The sequence below is a fragment of the Crocodylus siamensis genome, chromosome 2 (genome assembly GCF_052110815.1).
Source record: "Crocodylus siamensis isolate JL-2025a chromosome 2, ASM5211081v1, whole genome shotgun sequence".
NCBI classification, from domain to species: Eukaryota; Metazoa; Chordata; order Crocodylia; family Crocodylidae; genus Crocodylus; species Crocodylus siamensis.
This window is the reverse complement of record NC_143396.1, coordinates 9774218-9792672: the sequence shown is the minus strand read 5'-3', so window position 1 is coordinate 9792672 and position 18455 is coordinate 9774218.

The following is an 18455-nucleotide window of genomic DNA, read 5'->3' as shown; positions in this document are numbered from 1 at the left end:
ACCCCAGGCTCTGTGGCTGGTGGCAGCTGCCCAGAGCTTGGGCTGGTTGTGGCATGTCAAGCAAAATGGTCTCATGTGCCATGCTCTGGCACGTGTCCTGCCGACTCCTGGACTAGACCCATGCAAAAAGCAGTAGCAACCCATTGCTTGGGTTAGTGGGATAGACATAGCCCTGGAGCAGAACATCGAAGACAATCCTGCCCAGAAGATTTTTCCTGCTCTCGCTTGGATGAATCTTGCTTTTCATACCTAAAAATATTGTGAATTTGCATTTTAACTCAGCCACTTAACCCAGTCTTCCTGCCTTAGTGTTACATCTCAATACGATGCGGACCCCTGACCCTACCAATGTGATCTCCTGGCACAGCATCTCCACCGAGCACCGAGGCTGGCTCATCTTGCAGCGTGAATGAATACAAGGCAGGCTGCAGAGCAGTCCTGATTGAAGCTACTTCTTGAAACATGCAGGAAGGGCAATCTGGACGAAGCCGCATGTAGCCTGGAGCCACCTTGCTCTCATCTTATTTAAATTGCATATGGAAAAAAGCATCCGCTTGGCTGATACTGTGGTTGGGAGGCATCTCAATATCAGTTAGGTGTTCAGATAGCAAGGCTACTGATTCAATAGGAAACTCTCTTCTTTGGTGGGACTGAACTCATTTCCTAGCATGGTTCAAAGGAGTTTCTCGTGGGTACAAGATAAACCAAAATCCCACTTCCCACTACTCCCACTCTTCCAGTCATTGATATTTTCATGTAGTGGGTTTTTTTCTTCTTCTATTTTTTTTTTTTTAACTAGGACAAGGGAGTTAGCCGGTTCCCTGGCCAAATCCTGATTCATGTTCCACCTGCCCACATTTATTTTTATTGTAATTTATACTGGACACAGTCCTTCAATTGGAGGCAATAATTTTCTTCCTTTCCTGTGCTAAACCAATGTGTGGTATTGCTGTGAGCTTTCCAGCTTATTGCTTCTCAGAGGTGGTGTAAAGCGATCCTTGTATTCAGTCACTGTATCAGTTCAGCTCCTAAATCATAAAATCACAGAAAAATGAGGGCTGGAAGGGACCTCAGGAGGCCACATCTAGTCCACCCCCCGGCTCCAAGCAGGACCAGCCACAACTCCATCATCCCAGCCAAGGCTTTGTCCAGCTGGGTCTTAAACGCCTCCAAGGATGGAGAGTCCACCACCTCTCTGGGGAGCCTCTTCCAGTGCTTCACCGCCCTCCTAGTGAGAAAACTCTTCCTAATATCCAACCTCAACTTCCCTTGCTGCAACTTGAGATCATTGCTCCTTGTTCTGTCATCTGCCACAATTGGCCTTAGGATATTTGGCATGGCTTTATGCAGTAAATATGGCATGGCTGTTAATAGTTTTACAGCGGATGGATAGCATGTGATAATGGCAGGTTCTTTCGAATACTCAGAAGTCCTTGAATTGGAGAACCGTAAAGCACTGTGAGCCATGTATCTGACTCCAGCACTGCGGGAACAAATACCTTGTACTTTAAGTGTGTCTGTCTTCTGAGTTGACAGCTCAGCGTCCTGCCCTAAGTCCAGCGTGCTAGGGTTGGCACTGACCCCCGACCTCCAGCTTCCCCTCGTTCATGGAGTGACCGAAGAGAGGAGCTGCTAAGAACCCTGTTTTCTGTTAAATAAGCTGTATCAGGAGTAAGGAGGTGCTGTTCGCTGTTCCCAAATCTCCAACGCGCTTCCTTAGATTATATTCTTGAGTTAGCAATCTGAGATGCCAGGCGCTGTTCTACCAGGCAGCCATCTAGACCTTGCTGCTTGGGAACTAGTGAGGGCATTTTGAAAAGGCAAGGCCTGGAGAGAAGGAAACACCCAGTTAATGTGGAAAGTGCACTGGTGATGAAGGCATGGGCCTGCTTTTCAGAAGATGTAGGCCCAGGCACCAACTCGGTGCATGGGTTTAAATGTGCCATGCGGGTTCAAATTATTAAATGCACTCTCAGAAATGCCCAGTACCCAACATGAAATTTTTCAGAGACCCTGGGCCTCACGTCACTGGCCCAATTGACATATAATGCTAATTCATTCTTTTCCCTCAACTCTTCCCCTTTTCCTCTCTGTTTACATGGCATGCTTTTTTGGAGGCATGAAAGAACAAGAGCTTCTGGAGCCATACTTCCCATTAACTGACCCGCCTTGCTTCCCATTCACTGACCTGCACGATCAGTGGAAGCATCTGAGCCCATCCACATTTAAAACTTAGTGAAAAACCCATGCAAAGAAAATACGATTTTGCTAAATGGCTCCTTATTGTTTCTTGAAAGCTAAGCAGGGATAGGCTTGGGTGATGCTCAAAGGGGAGACTTTGAAGGTAAAGTGGTAAGGAAGTGTGTACATAAGGGGAATCTCTTGGCTGCAAAACAGTGCTCGGTGTCCTACAAAGGAACTAGGCATCCTCCTGTTGAGGGGTTAGGAGACTCAGTCCCTGTGGTGTGGCTCAGTATTCGCAGGCCTATGTCAGGGGATGACTCCATTTGCAAGAGAGGCTGTCGGTCTTGTTGGCTCTTCAAGGCAGCATTGTCCGGCCCACTTGAAGCACTTTCTAGTCCCACTCAGAGCAGACTCCAGACTCAGGTTTTCCTCCCTACATGGGAAGAATAATCATTTCTTTTCTTCTCCTGTGCACCCCCTCTCTTGATTCAAAATCAGAGATAACCCCCTTGAAATTATCACCTCTCTGGTAGGTCACAATTGCTGCATATCAAGGAGATTAACACCCTGGAACATGATTATCCTGGAGCCACATTTCCCATTAAGCAGAATAAACCTTTACAATACAGAGGCATGAAAGCCCATTTGCATGCATTGCAAAGCAGGTCAGGAGCTCCACTGGAGCCAGAGTTTTGCTAGATCCGAGTCCTACTGACCTACCAGCTTCTTGCATGGTCTTCCTTCCTCTCAGTGTCTTATTGAGGGAAAACCAAAATAAAGCTCTCAACTCAGAAAGCCTCTTTGAATGAGGAAGCAGTTGGAGTCGGTAGACATATCAGCAAAAGAATGAAGGACATACTTTGCATAATATATTTATCTTGGAAATCATTATTTTATTCAGGCTATCCAAGAATTCAAGTGCTGAAACTAACACTAAGTCAACAGCACTTATAGTAATGAAATAAATTCTTTATAACAATCCAGCAGAAGGAGTTGACAAGGGTTTTGAATGGCTTGTTTTTATTAAAATTCTTTCATTCTTGCAAACCAGCATTGTCTGTGTTTCTTGGATATGGCCAACCTAGAGACACAGTGCAAAGTCTAAGCTGGAGTTTATTTAGTCTGCTTGCCTGCAGGAAAGAAAAATAAAATGCTTAATAAAAGATTTCCTTTTGCGGGAGACCCGGCAATTTGCAGATTGTAAGATAGGGGGGCTGTTTAGAGGAAGGTATAATTCTACGACTAAACAGAGATGGCATTCCCAGTAGAAGTGAATAGGAATATATCTTCAGCATTTGGTTAACCACAGGCCTGAGTGAGAGCCACCAGAACTGAAAGCTTAAACTGTTCTTAATTGTACTGTAAAGCTCAAATGAAAATATTTTCTATGCTCAGTCTTCTTTAATCTAAACATGATTTAAATTCAACTGTACTGTTTACCCAGTACCAGCAGTATATCAGGCCCTCTCTTCATGACCCTTTGCATGTAGCGTGTAGATTTGTTTGAAGCTTACCTGCCGATGGTCTGCGGCGTCTACATTCGCTCAAGCTCTAGGTTTCTCCTGTTACCACCAAACCATTTTCTTGAGTGGCACAACTTAGCCTCTGCTTCCTGCCACTTGAACGTAGCCCTTCAACTCTCATCGCAACTTTGTTCTCCAAGGTTACCTGCAGCGAAGGGGCTCACGTCTTGCTGCTGCAGTCGCTCCTTGGGTCTTAAGCAAACAAGACCTTACAGCTGCTCTGGGCATGGCTGGCTCTCATCTGCCTGGCAGGCCCTTTGGGATAACCCAGGTTCTGCCAGGATGACACATGTCCAGGATGACACACGTCCTCCTGTGCTCTTGGGAGGTCAGCACAGGGTCTTTGTAAGTCCTGTGTTTGCACTCTCAAATAAATTGTCTATCTGGCTCTATGACATAGATTCATAGAAAATGAGGGTGGAAGGGAGCTCAGGAGGTCACATCTAGTCCAACCCCCCGCTCCAAGCAGGACCAGCCCCAACTACGTCATCCCAGACCTCCAGGGTATTGCAATCACTGAATCTTAGAAAATGAGGGTGGAAGGGAGCTCAGGAGGTCACATCTAGTCCACCCCCCTACTCCACTCAGGACCAGCCTCAACCACATCCTCCCAGCCGAGGCTTTGTCTACCTGGGTCTTCAACACCTCCCAGGATGGAGACTGCACCACCTCTCCGGGTAACTCATCCCAGTGCTTCACCACCCTCCTAGTGAAAAAGTTTTTCCTAATATCCAACTTCAACCTGCCTTGCTGCAGCTTGTGCCCATTGCTCCTTGTTCATCATCTGCCCCACTGAGACCAGCCCAGCTCCATCCTCTTTGCAAGGAGCTGAGGGCTGCTATTCAACCCCCCTCGGTCTTCTCTTCTCCAGACTAAATCAGCCCACTTCCCCCAGCCTCTCCTCACAAGCCATGTCCCCCAGCCCCCAACCATTTCTCCAGACATTCATAGATTCATAGATTTCATAGACATTCAGGCTGGAAGGGACCTCAGAAGATCATCGAGTCCAGCCCCCCGCCCAAGGGGCACGAAGAAAGCAGGAAGAGAGACATAGCTCTGCACAGAAAATTTCCAGTTTCCAACAGTCCAGTGATAACTCTTTAAACACCATAGTAGCTCAGCCAAGCAAGATAAGTTATTTCCAGATAAGTTATTTGCCCCTTCGACTCACAACCGGCAGCTCAAGGATCCTGAACCTGAAGGAACAGAGAGGGGGAAATACAAAAAAACCCCAATCCAGCACAAGGCGAAAGAGAAAACCGTGTCAAAAAGCCAGGGAAAGAATCCATATCACCTGAATCCCAGACTCCCGTTCTGACTACAAGACAACCATCCGTTTGCTTTGTCCTCCACATAAAATGCAAGCTGTCAGGGCCTCATAAAGCACTGACCCAAGTTAAAATAGGCAGCGCAACTCAATTTCCAAGGCAAAATCTGTGGATCATTCAAACACGAGAGTAAATGATCCATATGACTCATGAGTCTTTTGGAGGAGGCTGTAATTAAAATCCCAGTGGCTTGCAGGCATCGATGTCCCTGTGGCGTCCCACGTCAGGGCAGTGGTGCCGGGCACATTCCAGCAGCGGTTCTAGCTCCATCTCTCCTGGCCTTTCTCATCAGGGAGCAATTTAGCCTTTGTTTTATGCCCTCCACCATCAATGTGAATTGAGGGTGCTTTTCAGTGAGCCCTGTAGCAAAAGCTTGTAAAGTACTTTGGAAACCTTTGGGGTGATAGGTGCCATAAACCTGCGTGTTATTACCATCATCATCAATCAGATGAATCCAGGGTAAAGGGTCATGACCATGGGTTTCAGCTCTAAACGCAAGGCACGCATGTTTGAAATACAATCCAGTTCAGACCATGAGCACGGCTACTTGGCTTTCCCGGTTGAAACATCATTCATGCTCCTTCGCTCTCGTGCATAGGCAGTCCTTCTTGAGAACAGCATCCCTGCACGTTGCAGTTCTCTGGAAGTTAGTCCAAGGTGTTAGGTTTCTGGTGTGCTGCCATTCATTGAGGGCCAAATCATCACGTGGAGCAAGCTCCTCATCCCACAAGGGGCCTCATTGTGCCTGATCCTTAAGAGGTGTCAACTGACTGTCTAACGTCAGATTTTGCACTGCCCTTCTAATTTCTGCAGAGCAAGAGATGCCCCCAGCTGAAGTTCTGGTCTGCCAACTTCAACAGGACCATTTGCAGAGGACAGTGGTATATCACTTTAGGACACGCACACACATCATAAAATTTCTTCCATGATTGTTACCCCATAGTAGACAATGAACGTTGGAAGGGACCCCAGGAGGTCACATCTAGTCCAACCCCCTGCTTAAAACAGGACCAGACCCAACTACATCATCCCAGACCTCCAGGATATTGCAACCATTGAATCATAGAAAATGTGGGTTGAGGGGACCTCAGGAGGTCATATCTAAGCGGGACCAGATCTAACTACATTATGCCAGACCTCCAGGGTATTGCAACCATTGAATCATAGAAAATGTGGGTTGAGGGGACCTCAGGAGGTCATATCTAAGCGGGACCAGATCTAACTACATTATGCCAGACCTCCAGGGTATTGCAACCATTGAATCATAGAAAATGTGGGTTGAGGGGACCTCAGGAGGTCATATCTAAGCAGGACCAGATCTAACTAAATTATCCCAGACTTCCAGGGTATTGCAACCATTGAATCATAGAAAATGAGGGCTGGAAGGGAGCTCAGGAGGTCACATCTAGTCCAACCCCCTGCTCCAAGCAGGATCAGCCCCAACTACATCATCCCAGTCAAGGCTGTGTCTATCCAGGACTTCAAAACCTCAGCTGGATTTATTTCTTGCTGGAGTCACTAGATCCCAGCTGACTTCCCACCTATGGCGGGGGGGCTGGACCCGATGGTGTCATGAGGTCCCTTCCACCCCTAATGTCTATGCAATCTAGGAAACCTCCAAGGATGGAGATGCCACCACATCTCTGGGGAGCCTTTTCCAGGAGAAAATTTTCCAGGAAAAAATTTTCCTGTTCTTGGAAATGTTCTTATGACCAGAAATATGTCCTCCTAGAAAGGTTACCTTCTGGTGCAACGCTGCTCCGTCTTTTCCCTGGAAAAGCAAGTGATTACTAGTCTGTGGCGTCAGTACACTCAGGAGAGCTTTGCAGTCCATCAGCTTGATTGCCAGCCCGATTCTGACTGCGTGCCACTTTCACATCCCAGGCCGGCTTCCTTTGTAATGGCAATCAGGAGGGGGAAAAAATCAAGCTTTGGATTCATAAAACTGGACAAATTCAAGAATAATTACAGGGCCCCTTAAGGTCATTTTGACAGCATCGCTTTTCAGCATAGCGTAGCAGAGCAAAGCTGGAGTGATCGATGGGAGAGGCCTAACTGGGGGAGGAGAATCGTGCTTTTTTTTGCACACTCAAGCCAGGGCACGCCATTGGATCAGCGGTTAAAATAAACACAGGCTTCTGGGGTCGGAAAGAATGATGGAGCACGGCAATCGCTGAAGTACAAACTGTTGCACAGAAGTGTTGCTTAGACAACAGAGCCCAGGGATCTAGCACGAAGCATTAAAGCGAAGAGGGGGAACCGGAGGAAATTAATGATTAAATAATGGATTCCAAATGTTGAAGTTCAAAGTTAAATCCTAATAATACAGTCACTTTAGGTTACGCCGGGCTCCAAAACAGATTGTTTTTCAAGGCAAAGTTGCAGCCAGGAGGATTCTGGGTAATACTATCCAAATTCCCAGTAAGGTAATAAGGTTAAGATTTAGCTTTGTTAAACACTGGTCTGATTCTGTTCGCTTCCACGAAGACAAGGCCATTTGGGTAGCATTAGCCCCCGAGCTTCGCGCTGTGTGTTGACCATTAATTCAGATGGCAGGTGGCTGTCTGCCATCTGGAACATCTTGACTATTAAGGTTCCCCCAGAAAGGAAGAAAATAAGTTTCTTGGTGGTTGGGCCAGGGATTCGGGAGACTGCTTCTCTACAGCAATACGGAGGCTGGACGGGCTGGCTCAGCACGGCACAACGCGGCTCGTTCTCGTAAATCCTCACGTTGCCCTTTCTGCTGTGCTTCAAACCAGCTTGACCTCCAGCCGAACCAAGCGTTGACCAAGCTCAGGAGCATCAAATGCACGGCCCAGGGAATAGTCATAGCTTTCCTGTAGTGTATGAGCATCCTACACATGCTCATATGATCTGCAAAATGTAGGCAGATGGCAGTGGATGGACCACAGGGTCCATTAAAGGGTCCTTGGACTTAATCCTAGCTTTGCTGTGTCACACAGGGCAAATCCCTTCTTCTCTTGGTCTTTGTCTGCCTTGTCTATTTAAGTCAGAAGCGCCTCTGGTCAAGGCCATCCTATGTAACGTGTATGTCTATGCTGTCATCACACAAGCAACTGCAAGTTAAGGCAGAGCCCTCTGAGCTAGCTTTAAACCATCTCGCTCGCATCCCGGGACTAGTCTAACCATGATAATGTGGAGCTCAACACAAGATAGTATAACCAGGTGCAAAAAAAGCCATTTGATAGAGTCATGGATGACCGGTCCCTTGGGGACTATTAAATAAAGCAGTCAGGGATGTATTTCTAAACCAAAGATGGTTGATGGCAGGGAGGGTGTGATTGCTCTAGATATGCCCCATTTATACACTGTCCCTCTAAAGCATTTACTATTTGCTACTGTCAGAGATGAGATACTGGGCTAACAAGACCATTGCTCCGACCTACTTATGTTCAGGATAAGACCAGGATAAATTATCCTTGACTGGGCTCCATGATGCCATAGTCGACTTCCATCTGTACCATAGCTAGATAGCTTAAAGCGAGCTTGGGCATCTCTATGCTACTGGGTAGGTCACAAAACTGACTGTTTTGGGTTTGTACAGCACCTAGCCCAGTGGGTCAAGCACAGTGCGGGTCTCAGGCACGGCCATAAGAAGGACACAGATGCTCAGCTCTTCAAAAAAGGGAGCGCTGAAGCAGTGACCGTGCTGGGGAGCTCACTCAGACATACCGCTTCTTCTGTCAAATGGCGGCCAGGCCAGCTTGGTGCTACTATACCTATCAATTATAGCAACTCCACAGCCTCTGGCAAACCTAGAGTATGTGCGAACAAAAATTTCACAGGAAAACAGCAATGACCAGGACAGCAGTACTCATTGAGACGGACCAACTGTTGTGGCCTGGCTTTGCTTCCATTAATCCAAACTATTACGGTTTAGATAGATTAGCTGCCATGGGGCTTGTAAACATGCCCGGCCATTTGTCTCTCTTAAAAAGACTGTGGAGCCAGATGTTGAAAAAGAGCTCAGCTGCTAGTTTGGCACCTCCGCGGAGCGTCAAAAGTGTGTCATAAGAGCTCCTGGATGCTGGGCTCTTCTGAAAATCAAGGCCTATCTTTCATAACACCAGGCAAGGCTCCCCGCACCCTTGCAGCTGTGTTCAGTCAACCACAGAAGGAAGGGATGACCTTCCAACCTCACCAGACATCCCTCATTTAGATAATGGCCAGAACTCCGTCTCTCTCCGGCCCCGGTCTGGCAGCCCTGGTGTCTCACATTATTTGTGGGCCTGGTTCACCCAGAAGGTGAAAGGAAATTAATTAACAGAGGGTTTCAAGATGGCCTCACTCAAGACACGGTGGTGGCAGCTCTACTTCTGGCCCCGCCACCCATGCAGAGTAGCAAAGGGATTGCAGGACGGGAGGAACGATGCAGAGCATAGCGCAGGAGTTGGGGGAAATAAGGAGCTTTCCTCTCTCCAACCCCCCTCCGTCTTCACAGAAATGAAAACCTTGACCCAAGCCTTCTTTTAACATATTCGGAGAAGTTCCCTCCCAGCCCAGTTTTGCTGCTCCCTTTGCTTTCATTGGCACAGAGAAGCCTGAATACCCCACGAGAAGGGATTTCCATCTGGGATTGGGAAGACTGTGAGAGCTCTTCCTGCACTTACCAGGCCAGGTTTGGGAGATACTGGGGCCCCAGATAAGAGGGAAATAGATCTAAATCAGTGCCCAAGGCATTGTGACCGCTGTCATGTACACTTTCCAGATCCCTTGATATCAATGAATATTACTCCAGGTAGGACTCGTTGTAGACTCAGACTGGCATCGAATCATCATGCCCACTCATCACCCATGAATGTGGTGGCCCATTGATTTTTAAGGGCATTTCTATACTATAACACCGGTGTATGGTTGTCAGGATCTTCCCAAGCATCCCTGTTCATCCATTTTTGCCAACTTAGTCCAAATAAGGCTGTTTTGCAGTCACTCTCACCTGTTACTGTTCAACACATTGGTGACTGATCTAGAACTTCAGACTGGGCCTATTGGTGCATCTCCAAGTTTGAAGTCTGTCAGCAGGAGCGGGTTGGGAAGCCCAGTCAGAGCACATCTCTATACCTAGATGCACATGGTACCTAGCAAAATTATGCTACCTAGACACTGCTCTCAAGTTTGCCCTCTATTCCTAACCCACTGACCATCCATAAGAAACACTTTAAGTCATCTTGCAGCTGCAATGCAGCCCGCCCTTAAAAGTTCTCCTGAACTTCAGACCCCCAAGCTCACCCCTCTTGTGCAATGCATTCAGAAATGACCTGAGTGAAAACTCAGAAACAAAGGAAGTCTGCCAGTATGAAACGTATGGCCTATCTACCCAGCTTCCATTATGTCTACCGCATATAATCATAGTGAAGCACAGGACAGACAAGTAGTGGCAGACTGATTCCTAGAAAGGGCTGACGGCAGCCTTTCAAAGAAGGGTTGACCTCCTTTGTCTTGCTGTCTGGATTTGGTATGCAGCTGTAGCATATAATGTCAATAGCAAGAGCAGTGCATGTGGGTCATGCTAATAAAGGCTGGCCCTCCAAGGTCAACCCTAATATACAGTAAAGGAGGTTTTCTCTCTAGGTACCATATCCCAGCAGGACATTGGTGATCAATAGTCTTCCACAGATCTCTTCTCTTTGAGGCATGCAACATTTCCAGTGTTGATACATTCATCCGTTTAGATAAACTCTTGACATAACTCAACCTCTGTCTTCCATGATCTCTCTCGACCTCTTAAAGAAGGTTAAGCAGGTTTAACGCGCATGTTGGAAGTCCAGACAAGGGTCATGGGAATTTAATTAGTTCCTCCTTAAAACCTTCCTAGACTGCAAGTTTACACCTAATTTAACTCCTGTATCAGTAAGCAGGTAGACAAGCAGTCTAAAGGACCCTGCGTCTAAGGGTGAAGTGATACCTTACACTTAGACCATACTAAGGGCACCTAAAATGCAAACATCTGCCCATTAAAACTCATTAACTCATGCTAAATGGCCTCTGAGCATCTCAAAGTTATGCCAATTCAGGCGAGGGTTACCTCTGGAGCACGCTACCTATCTTGTGTTAGGGCAATTTCAGTCTGCTTCACAAAGAAATAACAAGCAGTCCTCTAGCATCCCAGGATGCACCACTTCCAATCCCATCCTACCCACCCAGAGCTGGGGTAGGGCCCAGAGGTCATGGTTCCTAACCACGCCCCTGCTCACCAGCCCTCTAGTGGCAAATCAGAGCTTTGCAGGCAAGAAATGGTATTAATGCTTAATATGCAACTGTACACGGCACGTTCAAACTTTACCAATGCTTATAATTTGACAGATTTAGTATGGTATAAGTGTGATGCATAACTTTACCCTAAGTCAGCCAGAGGGCTGTCTCCTGTGACACGCTGACCTCTTTTCACTCCCATCCTTCCTAGAGTGCATGGCACTTGGCAGGATCATGTCTCTATGGCAGCAAAACAGCTTCACATCCCAACGTCTGCCTATGACCCCAGGAGTCTGGGACAGAAGCTGCTGTCCATGAAAGCATCTCAAACCTCTACATACTCCTCTGAACAGAACCCAAGCTCCTGGTCTTTTTAAAGTTGGCCCACTTCTCTCAAAAGCAGCCTGCGAAAATAATTTGAACCATAGTCAGGATCATTAGAAGGATCCTGAGCATGATGTTGTCGCTACGATCATCCGAAAAAAGAGTGCCAGATGGAAAAATAAAATATGCCAGCTTCCCCTACACGCATAGGCTATATTTGTGCTCCTTTGACATAGCTCTGCTTCCTCGCACCATTCTTTTATATCCGGTTGACGGATATTTTTCCATCGAGTGGTAATGCTAATCTTGGCATGGGCTGACAGCAAATATAGAAGCTCCAATGCGTGCCTGGAGATTTCCAAGCCATTGGGAAAGCTGCCTGAGAGTGACTTGAGAGCAGCGTGAGGAAACATAAAAGATTTGGAGAGCTGGAGAGATGTTGTTTTGCACTCACAAGTCTCACTGTGCCACTCACTTTGCAGAAAGAGAGGGTGATCCTGCCATTTTAAACGATGACGGGAGGTCACTGCCAAGACATAGCCAGTCAGGGATTATTTTTCCTGCTTCTTGTATAGTTACCCAGTGCCCATTGCTGTAGTAACAAAGCATCTCACAAGTGTTCGTGTTCATGTATCTGTACAACATTCTCTAACACGGGCAAGTGGGATTATCCACATTTTGCAGGGGGGGAATAGAAGTATAGCTACAGGCCCAGATCTGCAGAGTTAGTCTGGTGCCTTTCTCCCATTGAAATCAATTTGCATTCAAAAGGAATTAAGCACTTACATGGGTGTTAGATGGGAGCTTCCAGGTACCTAGAGGCAAATAGTACCAGAACCGGACACTTTGGCAGGTCATGTTACTGATTGCAAGAGACTGAAATGTGGCAGTCATGGTAGTCCTAGGTCCAATCTCATTTAAATTCATGAGCTAAGCTGTTGTGGGACTAGGTTAAGTGGCTGGTTAGCTCAGCCCCATGGGAGTGATCATCTTTGACCGTGCCAGATCACCAATGATGAATAATGCCAAGATCATGGGTTCAAACCAAGGAAAATCCATTTGAGTGGTTGAAGGAACTGGGCTGATTTAGTCTGCAGAAGAGAAGACCGAAGGGGATTGAATAGCAGCCGCCACCTCCCTGCAAAGAGGCTGGAGCTGGGCTGTTCTCAGTGGGGGCAGACGGCAGGACAAGGAGCAATGGGCTCAAGCTGCAGCAAGGGAAGTTGAGGTTGGATACTAGGAAAAGATCTCTCACTAGGAGGGTAGTAAAGCACTGGAACAGGTCACCTAGAGAGGTGGTGGAGTCTCCATCCTTGGAGGTTTTGAGGACCTGGGCAGATGAAACCCTAGCTGGGATGATGTAGTTGAGGCTGGTCCAGCTGGGAACAGGGGGTTGGACTTGATAAGACTTCCTGAGATCCCTCCCAACCCTCATTTTCAATGATCCTGTGAATGAGATGACCTCTCCTGGCCCCTTTCATGCTTATTTTCCCATGATTTTATGATCATTGCTTAATAAGGAGACTCCCAGGTGTGCCCATTAAAGGGTGGTTTAGACGATGGTCTGTCTACTGCGTTAGGTGTAAGCCTCTGGCACAAGGTGCAGTCAGCAAAGTGTGAACACTGGTATCATCTGGTGTTGCAGTGATTTCAGTGGAAACAGGCTCCTTTACATCAGCTGACATTCTGGCCCTACATGTGCAAACAACACTTGGAGTGGACACGATAAAAAAAAACCCCCAAAACCACAGTATTTCTGGCAAAAGTCCGGCACCCCCATGGAATTCCAAGCTTGTGTAATCACTTGCCCTTTGCCTATCTGAAATTTTCCCCCATAGTTTTATTTGGATGACACATTCCTTGCTTCCCTGCCGGCAAAACCACTTTTTCAAGTTGCTGCCATGTTCGACCTCAAAGCTGGTGGCATTGTACTGGTGGGGCGATAGCTGTGTATCCAGGCCAGGAGCCAACTGGCTGGATGGTGCTCTATAAATAGGAGATTTTTTTGATGGTTAGCTTGTCAAATAATGGCGTCATACATTTGTTAGGCCCTTACTGCCTGGGGACACCAGTTCTTTTCCAAAGGGCTGACTCCTAACATTACTAGCCATGGCTGAGATTCAATCTAAGATACATAGGTGCTGGTCAAACTAGAAAAAGGCGACTCCGCTAAACCCATATCACAAACCTCCATTGCCCATACTGCGATGATATAACAGGGAATGTCCTGCCAGGAATTTAGATGCTTCTGGTCTCTGCTTTGCTATCTCGGTCAGTAGGAAGCAGTTATGTATAGGCAAGATGGTTATTCATGGAAAATGTCACTCTTAAATGAATAATGGATATGACTCTACATTAGCTACCTTGCGACTGTGCCATGTAGAAGCTGCAATGGAGATCAGGGGCCTAATGATAACAGAAGAAATGTTTCATAGTTTCATAGTTTCATAGTAGCTAGAGTTGGAAGGGACCTAGGTAGATCATCTAGTCCGACCCCCTGCCTTGGCAGGAAAGAGCACCGGGGTCAGATGACCCCGGCAAGGTGCTCATCTAACTTCCTTTTAAAAATCCCCAGGCTAGGAGCCTGCACCACTTCCCCTGGAAGCCGGTTCCAGGCCCTAGCCGCCCTGACTGTGAAGTAGCGCCTCCTAATATCTAATCTAAACCTACCCTCCGCCAGCTTGTGACCGTTATTCCTGGTCACTCCTGGCAGCGCACGGGGGAACAGGGACTCCCCCAATACCTGCTGATCCCCCCTGACCAGTTTGTAGCAGGCCACAAGGTCCCCCCTTAACCTTCTCTTGTGGAGGCTAAACAGGTTCAGGTCCCGTAGCCTCTCCTCATAAGGCCTGCCCTGCTGACCCCGATCATACGAGTGGCCTCCTCTGGACTCTTTCCATATCGTCCACGTCCCTCTTGAAGTGTGGCGCCCAGAACTGGACGCAGTACTCCAGCTGCGGCCTGACCAGTGCCGCATAGAGGGGGAGGATCACCTCCCTGGACCTGCTCGAGATGCATCTGTGGATGCATGACAGGGTACGGTTGGCCTTCTTGACTGCCTCCCCACACTGCCGGCCCATGTTCATCGTGGAGTCAATGACGACTCCAAGATCCTTTTCCGTCTCCGTGCTGGCAAGAGGGGAGTTCCCCAACCTGTAAGTGTGGTGCCGGTTCTTCCTCCCCATGTGCAACACCTTGCACTTATCAGTGTTAAACCCCATCCTATTCTCCTCCGCCCACCGTTGCAACCTGTCAAGGTCAGCTTGTAGCCTATTGCACCCTTCTAGTGCACCCACATCCCCCCACATCTTAGTGTCATCAGCAAACTTGAACAGGGTGCTTTCTACCCCGTCATCCAAGTCACTGATGAAGATGTTGAACAGTGCGGGCCCGAGGACCGAGCCCTGCGGGACCCCACTGCCCACGTCCTTCCAGGTCGAGAAGAACCCATCCACTACCACCCTCTGGGTGCGGCCCTCCAACCAGTTGGCGACCCATTTGACCGTGTGGGCATCGACACCACAGTCTCCCAGCTTTTTGATGAGGACAGGGTGAGAGACAGTGTCGAAAGCCTTCCGGAAGTCCAGAAAGAGCAAAACAAGAACATATTTTTGCCATTTTGCAGATAGGAAAACTGAAGCACAGGAAGAATCGGTCAGGGTCATGCAGAGAGTCTCTTTCAGAGCAGCTAGGAATTGAGCTCTCTTTTCTTACTACCCAAGCTCATAGTTCACGTACAAGACCATCCTTTCAAGCAATGCAGCGAGACCACCAACCCGTAGTGACAACCAAGTCATAACAACGACCCTCCGCTTCTGAGCTGGGCTGATGTGCAGCAGTGAAGTGGGGGTGAAAGGCTCAGCAACCCATTTCCACTCTCCTGAGCCATTTCGTCTCTCTCCTGTCTTCATTTTGACACAAGTGTGCTTGGACAAGGCAGGACATTTTGGGGCAGAACTGCCAGAAATCTCATGTTCACAAGTAGCAAAAAAGGAGGGGGAAAAGAGCCAGAAAGAGAGAGAGCGTTCTGGATATTCAAACACTTTATTTTTGGAGGCTGGAGAAGAGTTTTGTTAGTTTTATTTTTTTTTAAGTATCTATTTCTGTATAAAAGGGGGGGGGGGGGGAAACGGTCAATTTGTTTCAGCCAGAGAAATGTAAGACATTTCTTCTTCATTGTTTCCAGCATCCTCTGCCATTTCGAGAGGTTCTCACACCCACACAGGAGCCTCTTATATAGCAAGGCAGCAGACTCCTTCTGCCTGACCCCTCAGCCACTGTTGATTTATGAATTATTATTATTAATAGCATGTAGAAAAATCCCAAAACTTCAGGACTTTCCCTTCTCGTTGTTTTCAGTACAAATCTGTGGGTCTCCACGGAGCTTCCCTCTTGCACTATGCAAAGTCAAAGAACTTTTCCATGTTTAATGAGGAGACGGGATCCAGACCGGAATGGCAAAGTATGCGCCTGCTTTTATTAGTTTGTTATTGATTTATAAAGTGCTGTTCCCATGTACACAGCCCCGTACGAGGCTCAGATCAAAGGACCCGCGCAGCAAGCCTTTTCAACGGAGATACAATCTCCAGTCAAAGAGTCTGGATGCGGATCTGGTTGTGGATGGCAAGCCACGCAAAGTTCAAAGCCAATCAGAGCCCGTGTTTTGAGCAGGCTAGCATCAGGATAGATGTTGTTTGCTAAATTCAGATGAGATCCCAGTGTGGACACCTCTCCCTGTCAAAAGCTCCAGCTCGGGTTTACCTCACACTTCCCTAGAAGTCAGACAATTCGAGCTGGCAAAGAACTGGCCCTTCGGCCTGCAGTTTTAAGGACTTCACATGGTCAACCAGGCAGATAAATTTTGCTGGAGATGGAATCAGGGAGATTGGAAGAAACTTCAGGGTCATTTAATTGTACCCTTTACAAGATTTGCTATTCCTAAACTGGAAAATATGCTAGTATTTGAGCACAAGGCAATTAGGTAAGGAAACCCGGTGCTCCAGCTGAAGTTCAAACTCAGAACAGTGGCATGACTTCACTCAGTACTGGTCTACAAATACCCTCAGTGAACCAAGTGCATCACTAAAGCAAGCACTTCCAGCACTAACTGTTGACCTCTTGGGGTGACTGTGCAATATTTAGAAGCAACAAAAGGAGATAAAATCATTAGGACACTGTTGGCAATGTAGTGGATGCCCTGCCAACTTAGATCGTTTTGTTTAAAGCACTTGTGGAAGGGAGTATGCATGAATGAAATTTTTGAATGTATATACTTAAAGAAATAGGAAGCAGAAGTACATGGTAATATTATATATATATATATATATACACACACACACATACATACACACACACACACCTAATATACATACGTATGTATATGTGTGTGTATGAGAAAGAGATCTGTATCTAGATAGCTAGATATCTATAGATATAGATATAATATTATCATGTGCTACTGCTCCCTATTTCTTTAAGTATATATGTTCAGAAATTTTATTCATGCATACTCCCTTCTACAAATGCATGCACTCACGCTTTCTCTCTCTGTCTCTCTCTCTTTCTCTGCTTGAATAGGACCCAGGGCTTGAGGTTGAATGGAAAAGAGGGCACAAGAAATTACAGGAAAAGGCTTTTTAGGAAATGTGACGTGCAAGAGTAAAGCCTCCTGGAGGCTTTATACACACACACACACACACACACACACACACACACGCATATATATTATAGATACACACACACATATATATATTATATACACACACACACATACACACACACATATATGTCTATATATATAGCGTTAATGTGCTTTAATGCCTGCATGTGTAGACACCAGCCTATTCCCACTTACTGCAGAGTAACACTATGTGTGAAGACGTACTTCAGACTAAAGTTAATGCCTGCATGTGTAGACACCGGCCCATTCCCGCTAAATTTAAGCCAGTGTAAATGCACATGTAGACATGTCCACTGCATAGTAAATTAGTCTACTGCACAGTAAATTTACTACCTGCCTATGCAGGCAGTAAATTTACTGTGTAGTAAAGCCAAATAGCATTCACTGCATGTGTAGACGTGCCCACATATGAGACAGGACTAAACCAATGCTAGATTCACCCACTTCTAACCGGATATCAACTGCTTCCAAGTAAGCAAAGCATAAATATTCTATAATCTAAACCTTCTCCTCTCCTTTGAGCCAGTCTGGTGCATAGGACCATGTCATATGGCGCATGGGGCTTCCCACAGGTCTGGAAATTTGGCAGCAGGGGAGCAGTAATTGCCAATTAACATCAGATGACGCAGATCCACAGGCCAGAACTGGCCTGGAGGTTGAGCACTACTGGGTTAGAGTGATCTTAGAGGTTATAACTCAGAGTAAGAGGATGAAAATCAATGGAAAAATATAGGTTGCATATTGGGGAGAAAGGGGTAGAATTACAAACTGCTAACATGCATAATTTTCTCCCCAAGGGAAGCACAGGAAGCCCCATCACTTGCACCATTTGCAACATGTTTGGACAAAGCACGAGCCTTTGTTACTCCGGGGCCAGGGAGCAATCACAGGCTGGGCCTGGGGGACCAGACACGCTGCCATGGTAGGGGGGTTTCTGACACCTTCTGATGCTGATGATCCTGAGAATGAGAAGCAGAGGCTGGGGGCCCACTGAGCATTTGCATCCCAGCAGCGGTCGTATGCTGACAGCTCAGAGGATGCCGACACAAAAGCCTTACCGACGTGCAGGGATGGTGCTAGTGACGTTATTGAGCCTGGGAGGGCAGCTTAGCCTGCTTTCCCCCCTCAGACGCCGAGAGCGCGGCCAGCTCTGTGCAAGGCTGGATCCTCTGCCTTTCACTATGTGGCATCGCTGAGGTTACT